Raw genomic sequence first — 15,676 nt, forward strand, 5'->3', positions numbered from 1 at the left:
TAGCCTGATCTGTCAACCAGACATTACCTCCAAGCCACATACAGAAATACAGAAAATGCTCTCAGTACCAATTTCTTAAGTAGTACCTGTGCAATCAATTTCCTCTAAACTTTGAGGTCTTGAAACCACTACAACAGATGCTGTGCATATTTAAGATAGGTATTCATTTAGAAGATTACCTCTATCACCAAGTTAGAAATTGTAATACCAAAATAAGTCACCATATTCCTCATCCAAAGAGAAAAAAATCACAACAGAATATAGAACTTTCATTTTGAATGGTGTCCCCTCTAGAGAGAAAACAAGTTTGCTAACCCACGTTGGACACCTTGCTTTGTTTCGGGCAATATAAGGATAGACTTAACACTGGAAATACCAGAGCAGGGCTTGAAGCCAGGCAGGGCCCCACAGCAGTTACAAGCTCTGTGATTATTTCCCTGAACCAAACACCTAAGGCACTCAAGGGTACCAAGCTTTGTTGGAAAAGCATGTTTCCTCTGGTCCAACAGCTCCAACTTTAAAGTGTTTTCACAGAAGACCTCAAGCTTCTCTTTATGCCATCTCCCAAATATTTACAAAATGAAACACTTTCAATCAGAACTGTTTTGTTTGTAAACACCTTATTTGTTTTAAGGACCATAGTGCCAACACTAAAAGCAGCCTTTTAAACAAAGTAGCTCAAAACCACACACACACACACACACACACACACACACACACACACACCCCTTAACACGCAGAACATGTCCACAAAACAAGAAAACCAGGATTCAAATTCCTTAGCACCTACTCATGGAGCTCCTGTAAGCACCACCCAAGGATGTGACCGACCACACCCTCTTCATTATCACACCTCCTCACTAATTTACTAATTTATGCTCCTGAAAACCCACAGAATCCGACTACTGGATGGTAACACGTTACAAATATTAGGCAAATGTTCTTTGCCATTTCTTTCACATCAACCAGCCTGAAACAACTGATCCTGTTTACAGAACGGCTCCACCTCAGGGGAGAGGACTATTGTCTCCCAGAAGAGCTGGGAGACACTGGTGGCCTGGCAAAAACTTCTAGGTATCTTTCTCTTGGTGCCTCTCCCTAATCACGTGTCATACACCTCCTGGGAAGATTATCTGGGCCAAGGATAGTGCAACTGAGAGAAATCTAGAAATGCCTGGTTCAAGGGTAATAAGAAATTGTAACTAGAAAGAAACAGTCTATGTGAGTGAATGTATTCTAAAAGCAAATCATTAGGAAATATGTCTATTTCGAATGCACAGAAGGCCTTTTATGCCGACAAGTTTTGGTTTATGATTAAATGAAACTGCTTGATAGAAAGCTAAGAGGAATGAATATTACCACAGATGACAGAACTATCAGTGGAAATAATACACACCTTGGATCGCCAATCATAGTTCTGCTAGTTAATATTCATTTAACAAATATTTATTAAAGACCTACAGATCAACGAACTGCTCTAAACATGCTGGGGAGATAGAAAAGGACAAAACAAAGACCCTACCTCAAGGAGCTTATAATCTAGTAGGGTAGACAAGCAGAAGAATGAAGGAAATTTTCATTTAATGATAAGTTCCAGGAAAAAAAAAGTGACAACTTCTGATCCTGTTTCCTCATGGGGATGTAGCTACCTACTTAAAATAAGATAGTGTCAACCACCAAGCACACAGCAATCCCAAGCATTTACCTGACTACAGATACACATGCACAGACACTCTCACATACACACCTTCCCCCCGAATTGCAACATCTGTGATAATGCACATTGGTATAAAATGCAAGCAGAGGGGAAACAAAATATTTGCATAAGTCAATTACACTTAATGCAATTAAAAATAACTGCACTCATTAGGAATCTATAAAAAGGCAAAACCTAAACCATTATTTATAATACTAAAGTATAACTAGAAGGGTCCAGATACTGGAATAATAGTAGTAGTAGTATAAACAGTATTACAAATAGTCACATAGCTGCCTTGCCCATATAACCCGATGGCACAGTATCAGAAGCTAGGTTTAAACCCTGAACTTCAGATAACTTTGAGGGGGAGAAAGGCGGAAGAAAAAGGACAATGACCAAGTCTATCTTAGAATCATAGGCTATTGCACCTAGAATTAACGTTAGGAAACGCTCTATAGCCTTTCCCTACATTACCAAAGAGAAAACTGAGGTCCAGAAGTCAAGGGTTAACCCCAGCGTGGAGTAGCTAGTGACTGACAGAGCCAGAGTAGGACCCAAGGCTCCTGGTTATGGCCCTGCATGCTTCGCCCTCAAGGACCTGCACCCTCTAGCCTGGCTTTAGATTTTATGAGAACCACAAGGGACTGCAGTGACTTCCAACCGTTATTAATTGTCCCTAATCACTTCCAATCAGCTGCACCTAGAGCAAATTGAGAGCCTTTACTGGTGACCAGGGAACTCTCTTTATGCAGAACAGGGAAGGGCGCCTTTCATGACAAAGCTGCCTCCAACACCATAAACTACCTTATTGGGGAAATGATGCGGCTAGCCCGAAAGGGGGAAGAGATTTTTCAAATTATAATTTTCAGAGTTTGCCTCAGGAAAAAGGCGCCAAACAATTAGTTTCAGGGAGGGAGGTGGTGTGCTGAGGTGTGGCACGGGGAAGGGAAAGGGGTCTAGAACTGTGTGCAAGCTATTTAGGAGAGAAAGGAGAGAGTCCCAGGCTGTGAAAGGGGCGAGGAAGAGAGAGCAGCTGGGCCAGGGCAAGCGTTTGACCACACCCACTAGCCACTCCCTCCCAGCTGCCCGCAGAGCCACATCGAATCGAAACAGCAGTGGCAGCAGCTAAGATTCCGAAGGCAGGAGTCGCCATGGCAACGGGATTCATCTTGCAGGCAACTCCGCTTCAATTCACTAGGTCCTGCTCGAATCTCAAGAAACTACCAGCTCTACGAGAGCAAAAACGGTCACGGGTGGCATTTGCTCTTGATGCCCTCCAGAAAGTGGAGATAAAGGAGAGGGAAACGGAGTTCAGGCATCACTAAATATGTTATGGGGCGAGAGGTAGCTCCGCAAAGCCAGGCCGTGAACAACTTGAGACCTTAGCAGGGTTTGATGAATGAGTAAACGAACAAATGAAGGTACTAGGGAAAGGGAAAGAACATCCAGAGGACTGAGAGCTCTGGGCCTCGTGCACATCTCCAGTCAAAGGGCAAGCCGATCACGAGCAGTTGGCTTTCAGCACCAGCTGGGTAAACCCGATTATCCAGCCCTTCTGCTCCACAGCCAGCCTAATCATTAGATTATCCGACACCCCCACCCCCGCGCCACCACCTCCTGGCCCAGGGCTTCAGGGCAGGCGCTTCGCCCCAGCCCAGGTGCTCTATGCCAAGGGACCGTGGAGACTGAGATGCGCCCTCTCGAAAGGGACGGGCGGCAGGAGCCCTCTGCAGTGCCTCACAACCGGATTCGCAGGCGGCGCAGCTTCCCCGGCCGCCAACACCCCGCTCTCCCTCCGCAAAGCCCGATCGCCCTTCTCTCTGTTTTGAAACATTTAGGTCCAACTTAGTCTGAATTACAGGCGCTCCGTCCCTTTCGAATGGGACTGGAAGTGAGGGTGCCAGGGGTACTGGGGGCTCTGCTCGGACGCGAACGAGTACACGAGTCCCTCCTTCCCTGTCGCCACCGCCGTGTCCACCAAGCCTGCCTCGGGGTTCTCCCTCTCGAAGCCCCCGGGCCGGGAGCTCCCGGACGCCGCTGCAGTACCCGCGGCCCCAGCCCCGGGGAGCCTGCAGCAAGGCAGCGAGTGTTACCCCGTCGGCTCCCCGGCCAGCCGGGCGCCTTAGAAAGAAAGGAGGGACCCCCGTCCTTGGGGGCGTCTTCCTCCCTGCTGCCACGGTTTGCGTTGCGCTGCAGCCATTTTCCCACCCCCAGCTAGGCAGCCGAGAGCTGTCTCGGTCCCGTTCCCACCCAGACCCAACCTGAAGGACGGGTTTAATATTTACCTACTGGCCCGGGAGCTCCGGGGAGCCAGCGGGAGGGTGCGCCGCGAACTCAGCGCCCGGCCCACGGAAGCACGCCCACCCCCGCACCACTGAGCGGTGCCACTTAATGAATGAGTGCGGCGGGCAAGGAGGCGCGTCCCCCTTACCTGAGCAGCCCCTGCATGCTGGAAAGGCGGCTCTGCACTCTGGGTACAATGGGATCCGGTTAAACAGTTTCCTTCACAGCCGCTCGTAGGTTACTAACTCGCAGGTGACATCACCCTCTCCTCGCCTGATAGGATACAAAGTGGCTCCCACTGCGCATGGACGCTCCGGTAGGGCGCGCAGACTCCTGGGAGTAGTAGTTCCAATCTATTAGCTGGGCCGGGACAGCTTTGCTGTTGGGACTCGTGGAACTACACCTCCCGACATACTCCTCGGCTCTTCTGCCCCGCCCCTTTTCCCTCCCCCTTCAGGACCCGCCCCCTCCCAGACTTACAGCCTTGCAGTGTTAGCGGTGGTCGTTCCGAACCCGAGCTGCGGACCGCACGGGAGAGTGGGAGGGCTGCCCTGTGGTCGAGCCTGTTGACTTGACCTCTAGTCTGCCCGGCGCGGGCTCTGAAGGATCGGAGGGGTCCGGGGCTCGCGTGATCCGGCCAGGCTCGCTCTAACTGGTCTTTCTTGGTCCCTGTTGGGAAGGGACGATTAAGACTTTTCTGCCTTCCCCAGGCGTAGCAGCTAATTCAGAGGACTTAGTGTTTTCTGGGTTAAGTACGGTCCTTGAATTCTCCCCGCTCAACACTTCCCAGAGGATGGGGCGACGCCGGTCCCAAAGCGGAGGAATCTCCTTGTATCCCACTTGGCTCAATTCACCTTTATCTTTTCTCCTCCCCGTTTAACGGAGACAAGGTGACCAGTCAGAACGCAGGGAACCACTTAGTAGGCTGAGCTGACAGAATAACGGAGGTTGTCACTACCAGAAATGCGGTGTGATAGACTAGACAGTCGCCGCAACCCTCCGTCAGGGCGCTGCTGCTGCTGCTGCAAAGATAATACTATCGCGCAGCCATGCTTTTGTTCATCCCTGCAGCGGACTTCCCGCCCTGGTGACTCTCCACTCCCAGGAAGAAAACGTCTTGTCTAAAGTTTTAATAAATTGTGTATCTATGTATACACATGTTTTTAAATACACCACACTCTCCCTTCATTTTCCATACCTTTCTTTTCAAATATTTTTATAAAGACATTAAACCAAACAACATCGTGCCGTTCAAGAATTGCCCTGCTCTTAACACAACTAAATGTTTATTTAAAGGTAAGCAGAAGGTGTGTAGCAGAATTCTGACTTTAGGCAGGTTGTAAATACATAATTTTTTCCGTGGCATTTTTCATTATTCAGTGAATACCAAGTGTCTTTTAATATGAAAAGAATCAATGCATTTAGTTACTCGAGTTGTAAATGTAAATTTTAATGGCATTTGATGTTTCTCAATTCCATATAAGGATCAGCTCACATACCCGTTCCACTAGCAAAATCTGTAGAAGACTGTGCATCTTGTGAAAAACAGGTTCACAATTAAGATTTCAGACAACTCCCTACTGAAGTGTTGGTGGAACTCTTCTTATTCATTTTCTCCTTTGATTCTGCAACACTAAGTTGGGTTCAAGTGAAAAAATATTTATGAAACTAGTTGAGGATCTCAGGGGAGAGGAAATGCTTTGTTTTGCTCAGAGATGTTTAGCGATGAATTCTGATTTTCTTTTAACAAGCCTGTTCTTTATAGACAAGACCCACTTTCCTCCCCTGAAAGAAGATAGCTTTGAATGTTGCTCTTCTGTCCTCAGCTATTTGGTCCATTTCAAATATTATCTAAAATGAACCCTGACAATATAAATATTCCCCTGGCCATCAGATCAGGGGTATAATCACTGATATTCTAACTAATGGGTAGACTTAATGTAATGCAGTTCATGGTGGAAAAATATTCAGAGAGAAACTTGACCTGGGATGATTCTAAAGGCTCTTCCAGTTTTATAACTGTGTAAAGCTTTTAGATTGAAACATAATCAGTGAGCCTGAAATTTATTGAGTCAATAAATTGAATGTGGAGCCTTTCTGTTAAGACGGGGCTTATCCTTGTAGATAAAAGTATGTTATTGAGGCACACTCTGAGGAGTAATTTTAATGGAGAAATCACCTTACAACAAGTTCTCTTAGCTCTTCAGTAATGAAGGAGAAGATGCAGTCTGTCTGAAAACAAAAATTCCATTTTCTTTAACAATATTATAGGGATGTGCCGTGTGACATAATCATCTGTGTATAAAGGACAGCATACACAATAGACTGTAAGCACATAAATGTGGAGAAGTGCACATGTGAACTGCTCTTCCTATCAAATAGCTATAAATATAGATAATAGATATAGAAAGAGGGCATTGTGTTTGGAAAAATTCTTTGCAAGTGGTGATGGATTTGAACTGATCCCTGCACAGTTTCATTGACAACCAAGGGAAACAAAGGCGGCTCTTTAACATAAGAAATACAGTCTGTAGAACTAGTAGCAGAGGAAGCTTAACCACTTCTATGGAGACAGAAGGGAACTCACACACACACTCTCACTCACTTTCATACACAATCATTGTGCATGTCTGCATTTAATTTTTTCTAGGCGGCCAAGTAGTCTCATAAATCATCAAAGATACGCACTCTGTCTAGCTAATTGATATTATCAGTCAAAATGGGTTTCTTTACTTTCTATCTTTTCATTTTACATAACTGCTGCTGTTCTGAAGACCTTATGAAAAGCCCTGCCTCATCCCATAATTGTGGCCTATTAATTAGGAACCTGTGAGACCACTAAGAATAGATTTAATTGACAGTCTATACAGGTAGGGGAAGAGGAGAAGGCACCAGGAAGCCATGATCTTTTAAAATCACCTCTGTCAGTGCTGGTTACAAGGTTTTACTCTAGATATTGAATTTTAGATAAGGGAGGAAATGAGGTATCAACAGAGAGAAAGAATTGAAAGTTTGTAGCCTTGCGTGTACTTTCATGCAATAGCTTGGTGTTTTGCAACAATCAAGGTTGTATACTAAGTCCAGGTTTGGGATTGTGCCATTCCATTATTTGTGATCCATGTTACTTTGCATATTTGTGTTATTTATTCTGTCTGAGCCTGTTTCCTTATTTATAAAATAAGGTTAACAATAATATATATTTCATGAGGTTTTTGAGGATTAAATTAAATGAGGCATGTAAAAATATTTTTCAAACTGAAAAGCACTATACAAATGTTAGTTCTTGATGTCATTTGCAATTTTTCCCAAAAGATTATCTCAGAAATGTCACGCCTAATTATGGAACAAGGTAATAAAAACCCATTTAAATTAAAAATTCTTATTAACAGAGACTATTGGAAAGAATATAGCATGCACATATTATCTCACTCTAATTAGTAAGTAGGCAAAATGTACTTTGTAGACTAAAATGAGAAATTCAGGGTTGAACAGTGCCAGTCCTTGACTTGTTCTCAGATCTGTATGTTGTTCTTCTTCAGCATCCCCCTACTGTCCTCAGTAACATAGGGGGCTTTTCCCAAGCTTCCCAGCATGGAGAGGCACTGCTGGGGGATTGGAGGCATGAGGAAAGGAGAAGCTAGGGAATTTCTTCCTCAGAGGTGCATTAGGGTGATGTTTCTGGCAGCATTTTCCCTGTTGGACTGGTCTGTTGTGGTTCCAGCTTCTTTCAGGTCACCCTGGCCTAGTAACACCACCTTCTCCCTTTGTCCCTCCTGCATAGCAGTAGAGATAGCTTCCTGCTCTTGCTAATCTCTGCGTTGGGTGTTTGGCTTCGCAGATCTTCTATCACAGTATGGCCCATTCTCTGGACCACATTATCTCAGTTTAAATACTTCTTAGGATCGTTTCTGGTTTTTTGGTGGAACACTTTCACTGACATACTCATGCTTTAGTTAAAGTTCTTTTAGGGGCAGACCACAAAAATTTTCTATGGCCAGTTTATGCAAAACAAAGAATGTAATGGGATTTATTGGAAGGATTAAACAATCAAGGCTCAAGACAAACAGGAACCCAACAAACGAGGAACCTAAGCACTGGTAGTTTTCAGACCTTCTCTCCAGAGCACTGGTCTACAACACTGGGACTCCGAGCTCTTTGTTCCAAATTTCAAATTCCTGAGAGAAGCTTATTATCCTATGTCAGGCAACAGTCCCTGACTTCATTATCTACAGCTGTGGTTCTTAAAGTACAATCCCCAGACCAGCAACATCAGTATCACCTGAGAACTTGTTAGATATGCAGATACTTGGGCCACACCTACACACCTACTGGAAAAGAAGTTTTAGGGATGGGTCCCCACCACCTGTGTCTTCACAAGTCCGCCAACTGATTCAGACACACTTGAACGTTTTTGAACCACGGATCTACAGCAAGCATAACAAGATTGTGTGGCTCAAATATGACCACTCAGGACCTATCCCTGTGTGTCTGGGAGTCTTCCCAAAAAGGAGAAAGTGTGAACCTGGAGGCCACCCCTAGAGGTGTCAGGTAAAGCTGGTAAATCTATCAGGATCTTAATGGTAAAACTTGGTTCTTCCTGAGGGAGAGGACTTTGTAGCATTCTGAGCCAACTATTCAATTTAGGCACTAAAAAGGCACTTGGAAGAGATTCATTTCACTGTGTTTAATTGAGAGCTCAGAAAAACTGACAAACCAGCATCGGAACAGAACAAGGGAGATGGAATAATACAGAAATGTGAGAATGGCAGCAATAGGCACAGTAAGAGGAGGGGTGAAAATACCTCCAGCCACCCAAAACTCTCTCCAGACCAATCTTATTTGAACAGCTCCTTGGAGTTCAGAAAGAGAAACTCTCCGTTAACATATTTTAGCAGGTCTTCCTGTATCAGCTTCTTCATAACTGGCTTACTCTTAGCCCATCTGTGAGACATGCGCTGTTCAATTCTGTAGTCACTGGCCTCATGTGGCTACTTAAATTTCAATTAATTAAAATTGATAAAAATTTAAAACTCAATTACTCAGTCACAGTAGCCACATTTCAAGTGCTCAAGGGCTGTGTGAGGCCAGTGGCTACCATACGGGACATCACAGATACAGAGTATTCCCATTACTTCTTCGGAAAGTTCTATTGAACAGCACTGCTACACACTCTTTCACTAATGACTGTTTAGATTCTTTCATGCTGAAACCCACTTTCTTTTCTTCTTCTTCCCCAAGTCAAATTCCAAAGAGAGAGAAAATGAAGAGACAAAGAGAAAGGATATATAATTGCTCTAGTTCACTAACTGAAGTTTGAACATATAATAAATCACTGGTCACCATGAAAAAGACAGCCCAACTAATGCTTAAATTCATGAGTCAGCGGGAATATATAAATTAAGACTATAATGGGATACGACTACATACCCATCACGTTGGTTAAAATTAAAAGGACCAACTATACTAAGGATTGCCAAAGATAAGAAGTCTTACACTGCTAGTGAAACTGTAAACTGGTAAAACTGCTTTGGAAAAATCTTTGTTAGTATTTGCTAAGCATGAGCCTACACATCCTTCATGGCTGAGCAATTTCACTGCTAGCAATATACCCAACAGAGTTGTGTATACGCGTTCACCAAAAGACACCTATTCAAATGTTCATAGTTATGCTATTCATATATTCATATATATATTCACATAGCCTAGGGTTGCCATGCAATATCTGGGATATACTTACACTAAAAATATTATTTATTGTCTAAATTCAAATTTAAGCAGACATTAGGTATTTTTATTTGCTAAATCTGGCAACTCCATGATAACCCCAAACTAAAATCAACACAGTTGCTCATCAACGGTATAGTGGATAAATAGATTGTGGCATAGGCACATAATACTGTATCACAGGGGTTGCCAAACTGTTTTCTGTAAGGGGCCAGATAGTAAATATTTTAGGCTTTGAGGGCCATATGATCTCTGTTATAATTACTCAATGCTGCCATTGTAGCATGAAAGCAGTCGTAGACATAAAGGAATGAGTATGGCTGTGTTCCAATAAAGCTTTATTTACAAAACAGTCAGCTGGCCTATAAGCCTGTAAGCCACAGTTTGCCAACCCGTGCTATCTGGCTATGAGAATTAACAAGTTATGTCTACATGTGAAAATTTGGAGGAACCGCACCAAAAACATTGAGTAAGAAGAGTGTATACTGTATGATTCCACTTACATAACATTTTTTAAAGAGGTAAAGCCATTGATAGTGTTAGAAGACAGAGTAACAGTTATCTTTAGGAGATAGTAATAGAAGAGAGCATGAGAGGTCTCTGGCATGCTGGTATTGCTCAATTTTTTTATCTGGGTACTGTTTATGTGGCTACTTTATTTTGTGAAAATTTATGCTGTACACTTAAGATTTGTGTCCACTTATATATATACTTATTAAAATAAAATATTTATATGAATTAAAAACTAGGCCAAATTATCTCAAGATCATTCCCATAAGAAATTGTTTTATGAATTCTGGTACCCAAGTTTTTTTTATATTTTTCTAATTATAATGGTTATTCATGTCTTTTGTAAAGAATTTAGAAAATATTGCTACTTAAGGCCGTAAAAATCACCCATGAGCCAACAAACGAGGGAGAAATATAAACATTTCTCCCTCCACTCCCCGCCATCTCCCTCTCATTGGATGTTTTTACATCATTAGCATTTTGATTGCTATGTGATATTTTATTTTGGGAAGATAAGCATTTGTTCTTGTTATTTAGCTTTTATTTCATAATTATAAACTTAACTCTGTAATCCAGCTAGACTTAGAGGGGAATAAGGAAAATATGGAACCCAAAGAATTGCAACAAGAGCACAAAGATAATGGGCATTGCAAGCAGATGGGATGGAGGGATAGTCTCTTGAGCTACAAAAAGAACAGTGTGGTGGTTAAGATAAAACACAAGCCAAATTTATTAGACCTGTCCACAGCTGGCAATGGCCATCTTCTTGTTGGTCTTGCCATTTCTGGACCCAAAGCACTCTGTGCCTTCCAAGATATTCCTTCCCTCTTTACCTTGCCAAAAAACCACATGCTTGCCATCCAACCACTCAGGCCCATCTGTGCAGATGATAGACTGGAACCGTTTATGTTGGGTTCAGAATTTGCTATGGACAAGATGCCAGGACCTGTATGTGTTAGGATGAAGTTCTCATCCTCAAATTTTTCCCCACAGATGAACTTGTGTCAGTACCACTAAGGCATGTGAAGTCACCATGCTGGCATAAAACCCCTGGAATAATTCTGTGAAAGCAGGAATACTTCTTTTCTCTCCAGTGCTCAAAGATCTGGGGGGTTAGGACTCTAGTATATGAGTCAACATATGAATTGGGTGTGGGGGAATACAATTTGACCCATAATAGCCAGAGTACAAAAGTTGTCTGCTATCTTTGGAACTCTGTCTGCGCACAGCTCAAGGAAGGAGATGTGGCCCCAGGGCTTGCCGTCCACTGTGATGTGGAAGAACAATGTGGCTCTATAGCATATGTTAGGTGTATTGGTTTGCTGGGGCTGCTGTAACAAAGTACCACAGAAATGTATTGTCTCACCATTCTGGGGGCTACAAGTCCAAAATCAAGCCCTGTCTGCAGGGTTGGTTCCTTCTGAGTGCTATTGAGGAAGGATGTGTTCCAGGCCTCTCTCCTTGGCTTGTAGATGGCCATCTGCTTTCTATTATTCTCCTTCTATGCATGCCTATCTCTGTGACCAAATTTCCCCTTTTTATAAAGATACCAGTCATACTGGATTAAGACCCATCCTGTCCAGGGGCAATGGTCCATGCCTGTAGTCCCAGTGCTTTGGGAGGCCGAGGCAGAAGAATTGCTTGAGTTCAGAAGTTCAAGATTAGCCTGGGCAACAGCAAGATCCCATTTCTATAAAAAATACAAAAATTAGCCAGGTTTGGTGGTCATGCCTGTGGTCCCAGCTATTTGGGAGACTGAGAAGGGAGGATCACCTGAGCCTGGGAGGTTGAGGCTACAATGAGCTGAGATCATGCCACTGCACTCCAGCTTGGGTGACACAGTAAAACCCTATCTCAAAAAAAAAAAAAAAACCAAACCAAATAAACAACAAAAGACCCACCCTAATGACCTCAATTTAATTTGACCACCTCTGTAGAGACCCTATTTCCAAATAAAGACACACTCTAAGATCCTGGGGGTTAAGACTTTAGCATATGAGTCAATATATGAATTGAGTGTGGGGGAATACACCTCAACCCATAATACTCAGTTAACAGAAATAAGGGAAAACTGGCTTTCTGGGTCTCAGCACCGGTGTTTTAGATATAACATCTATGTCATAGTCACATAGATGTTAAAGCTGTTGAACATCTGATTAGGAAATACAGGTAGAATCCAAAAACTGAATATAGCAACCTGAACCTTTTCAAAAATAATGGAAACAAAAAACAGAGGGTGCTTCCTGAGTTATGTGGAGGCCGTGGTGCTGTTTTGGGGTGTGAAGACTGAGGTCTTGCCTCTAGGTATCCAACCCTGTCACTCTTGATCAGAAATTCTCAGATGAAGACTCTACCAACCTTCCATTGGTAAAAATTCCCTGGTCATACATTTTAGACAAACCATCCCAAGTTAGCTTTCAAAATATCCCCTATTGAGGGTGTCATACAATTTTCATTTTCTTTTTCTCTTTAAAGGTCAAATCTCTGCATGGGCTCTTTAACCCTAAAATGGGCAGTCCCTGTGTGGCAAAACCTTGTCTACAAGTAAAAGATGGGGTGAGTGGAAAGAAGGAATTCTGTTTACTCTTTTGGTTTCTGTAACTTTCTTTGCTGGGAATTATCCTGGCAAATGTATTCTGTTTTGTGGCAAAAATATTACAGCGTGTAGGATTTATATAAGAGGCTTGTTTCACAGCAGGTTGTGCTAGCACTTAGACACTGGATTTGAAGATTAGGGGCGACTTTAGTCCTGTATTACATGAGAACCTTGTGATGTGGAATTTCTCATGGAAAGCCACGCTTCAATACAATATGTCACGGCATATTATCTTTGAGAGTATTTTCTCTTCACCAAACTGTGATTGTAACCTTTTCTCTCAGGTTGTCTGTGCCCTCTCCATGTCTCAAGCTCCTAAAATAATATTTTAGGTTGTCAGAAGACTAACCACCCAGCTAAAGGGGAAAGGGAGATAGTGGAATGCTTGTTTCTGGCTTTGCTTTCCTGCAAGTAACAGGTTTTCTTCTCTGGGATTTATGTTATTGTTTTAGAAAATTATACTCATTTAAATCTAAACATAGTTAACGCAAGCAAAATATAACCCCATTACTTTTCACACACGTGTAACAGTGATTCTGAAATAACAGGGTCAACTCCCTCTTGACTTATGCATGTAAGTTAACTATGCTTGAAGCTACACTACCTCTGGATACAAGCCCGCTAGGATTTGCAAGTTGAGTAGCTTTGAGTAAGGTCAATGCTAGGGTGGGAATCTCTAACAAAAACCCAGATGTATCAGAGATGAACATAGGATTTTAAGTGTTTGATTGTGTCCCAATTAACTTGTGGCAGATCCTTACAGCCATCATTTCAGAAAGCCTTGTCACAAGGCACATCCCTACTTAACGTGCAGGTGAAGAGTTCCCTGCTCAAGGTGGATGCACATCGGTGGTGTACTGGGAACCCATGGCCCTGCCTCACAAAACCCATTGTCAAATTTCAGAAATTTTGTGAGCCAGTTGTTAAACATAGCTGATATTAAAAATTAAATGGTATAAACATAATTAAATTATATTGAAAACAAAGGTAATAAATACTCTAAGCTCATCACTTGTTAATTGTTACTCATTTTACTATTATTTGTGCTCTTGTGGTCCCTCTGAATCTGGGTGCTGGAAGTACTGTCATGATGTGCTGCTGTACATCTCTCCCCAACCTCACATTCAGTGATGTCACACTGGTGGCAAGACATCAATCATAATGGGAGTATTTCCAACACAGAAATCTGCAAATGCTACAAATTAGGGCTTCCCTCACAGATCCAGTTGTTAAATACTTACTGGCATCCCCATCCCCTTGTATTTGTTTTTTGTTTGTTTGTTTGTTTGTTTGTTTAAATAATTTCAACTTTTATTTCAGATGCAGGGGATACAGGTGCAGGTTTGCTACATTTGTAATAGAAGAGAATAACCCTCCTCTAACTGCTATGCAATGCTCTGCATTTTTCCCTTGTGATTTCATTTTGCTGTTGGGTTCTAGAAATGGAGATGCTAAGCATGTGTCATTGTACTCAACTTGGGCAGAAGTAAGGGTGACATTGTATCATGAGCTGAGAGGAGCCCAGTTCCTTAGTGAGTTCAGGAGCTGAGCATTTTCCCTCAAACAGGAAAGAGGCATTTGGTGATAGGTTTTGCAGTGGGTAGGGGTTTTGAACCAGGAAGAAAAGGAAGTCAGCTTGGGACTGGTGTAGGTATCAGATGGAAAGCAGAGAAAATTCCCAAATGGCGGCACTAGCACTGAGGCTGCCTGACCACACAGCACCCCATATGCTATCCTTAAAAATATTTTCATGAATCTGCAAAATAATGATGAAAATAATCTTAAAAAGACAATGTAGAGAATTTTTTTTAATGAAATGAAATGTTTTTAAAGGACTATCTTTATTCTGGGATCATAGGTTAATTATGTCAAGACTTACAAAACTACTTTATTAGAAGCCTGAGGCTATTAAGAGGATGAAAATTATATACAGCCGGTGCCACATAACAATAGACCACATATATGATGGTCCCATAAGATTATAATACCACATACTTTATATGACAGTCCATATATGGTGATCACATAAGATTATAATACCATCCCATAAGATTAAAATACTGTACCTTCTCTGTTTAGATACACAAATACTGTTGTATTACAATTGCCTGTGGTATTCAGTACCATAGCATGCTGCACAGCACAGTCACATGCTCCTAATGCCTAGAAGCAATAGGCTATACCACATAGCCTAGGTGTGTAGTGGGTGAAACCATCTAGGTTTGTATAAGTACACTCTATGATGTTCACACAATGAAATCATCTAATGATGTATTTCTCAGGATATATCTTGTCATTAAATGATCTATGACTGTATATGGGTTGTTTATATCTTAAGAATTATTTTGTCCTAAAAGTCCATTTTATGCCCACTTCCCCCACTTGCATTAGGGAATATCTCTTTTTTCTTAAAAAAAAAAAAAGATCAGTGTTACAAATGGTGATCAAGTTCCCAGGCTAGAAAACAAAAGCAAATGCATCCCAGAAGAGTTGAGTCATAGCATTGATCTTGTTTGCCTGAGGTCTGAATGGTTGGGGAAGGGAGAAGTCCTTGCAGGAATGAGAGGCATGAGGGAGGAAACAGCATACATTATCCTTCTTCTAAGCCAATGTATGGTACCTAGGAAAACTGGAACCAGGTGGAGTTTGTCCTCAACATTCCCCTCACCTCCCTTTGCTCTCAGCAGCTGCTATGACTTCTCACAAGGCCCTCATTCCCTCCTGGCACTCTGCATTCTCCACTGTGGCACCTTTATAGGTCTGTCTGAACTCCTAAAGTGCTACAAATTCCAAAAATTACTTGCTCCCTTCTCCCCGCAGTCAGCCCATCCATTTATTTTTCCAACACAACATCTCAGGTGTTA

At 42.5% G+C, this 15,676-nt stretch overlaps 1 protein-coding gene across 2 annotated transcripts in view; it reads right to left on the reverse strand.

Moving 5' to 3' along the window:
- DAAM1 (dishevelled associated activator of morphogenesis 1) overlaps positions 1-4,288 on the reverse strand; it is a 182,864-nt gene extending 178,576 nt beyond the window's left edge. Inside the window, exon 1 of one of the 2 annotated variants that reach the window (XM_010376028.2) lies at positions 4,131-4,288. The gene's annotated coding sequence lies outside the window, so the exon portion shown is untranslated. Of the gene's footprint in view, positions 1-3,984 lie in introns of both variants that reach the window. The other variant, XM_030930783.1, reaches the window with a different exon arrangement.
- Between the last annotated feature and the right edge of the window lie 11,388 nt (positions 4,289-15,676).

The sequence above is a fragment of the Rhinopithecus roxellana genome, chromosome 5 (genome assembly GCF_007565055.1).
Source record: "Rhinopithecus roxellana isolate Shanxi Qingling chromosome 5, ASM756505v1, whole genome shotgun sequence".
NCBI classification, from domain to species: Eukaryota; Metazoa; Chordata; class Mammalia; order Primates; family Cercopithecidae; genus Rhinopithecus; species Rhinopithecus roxellana.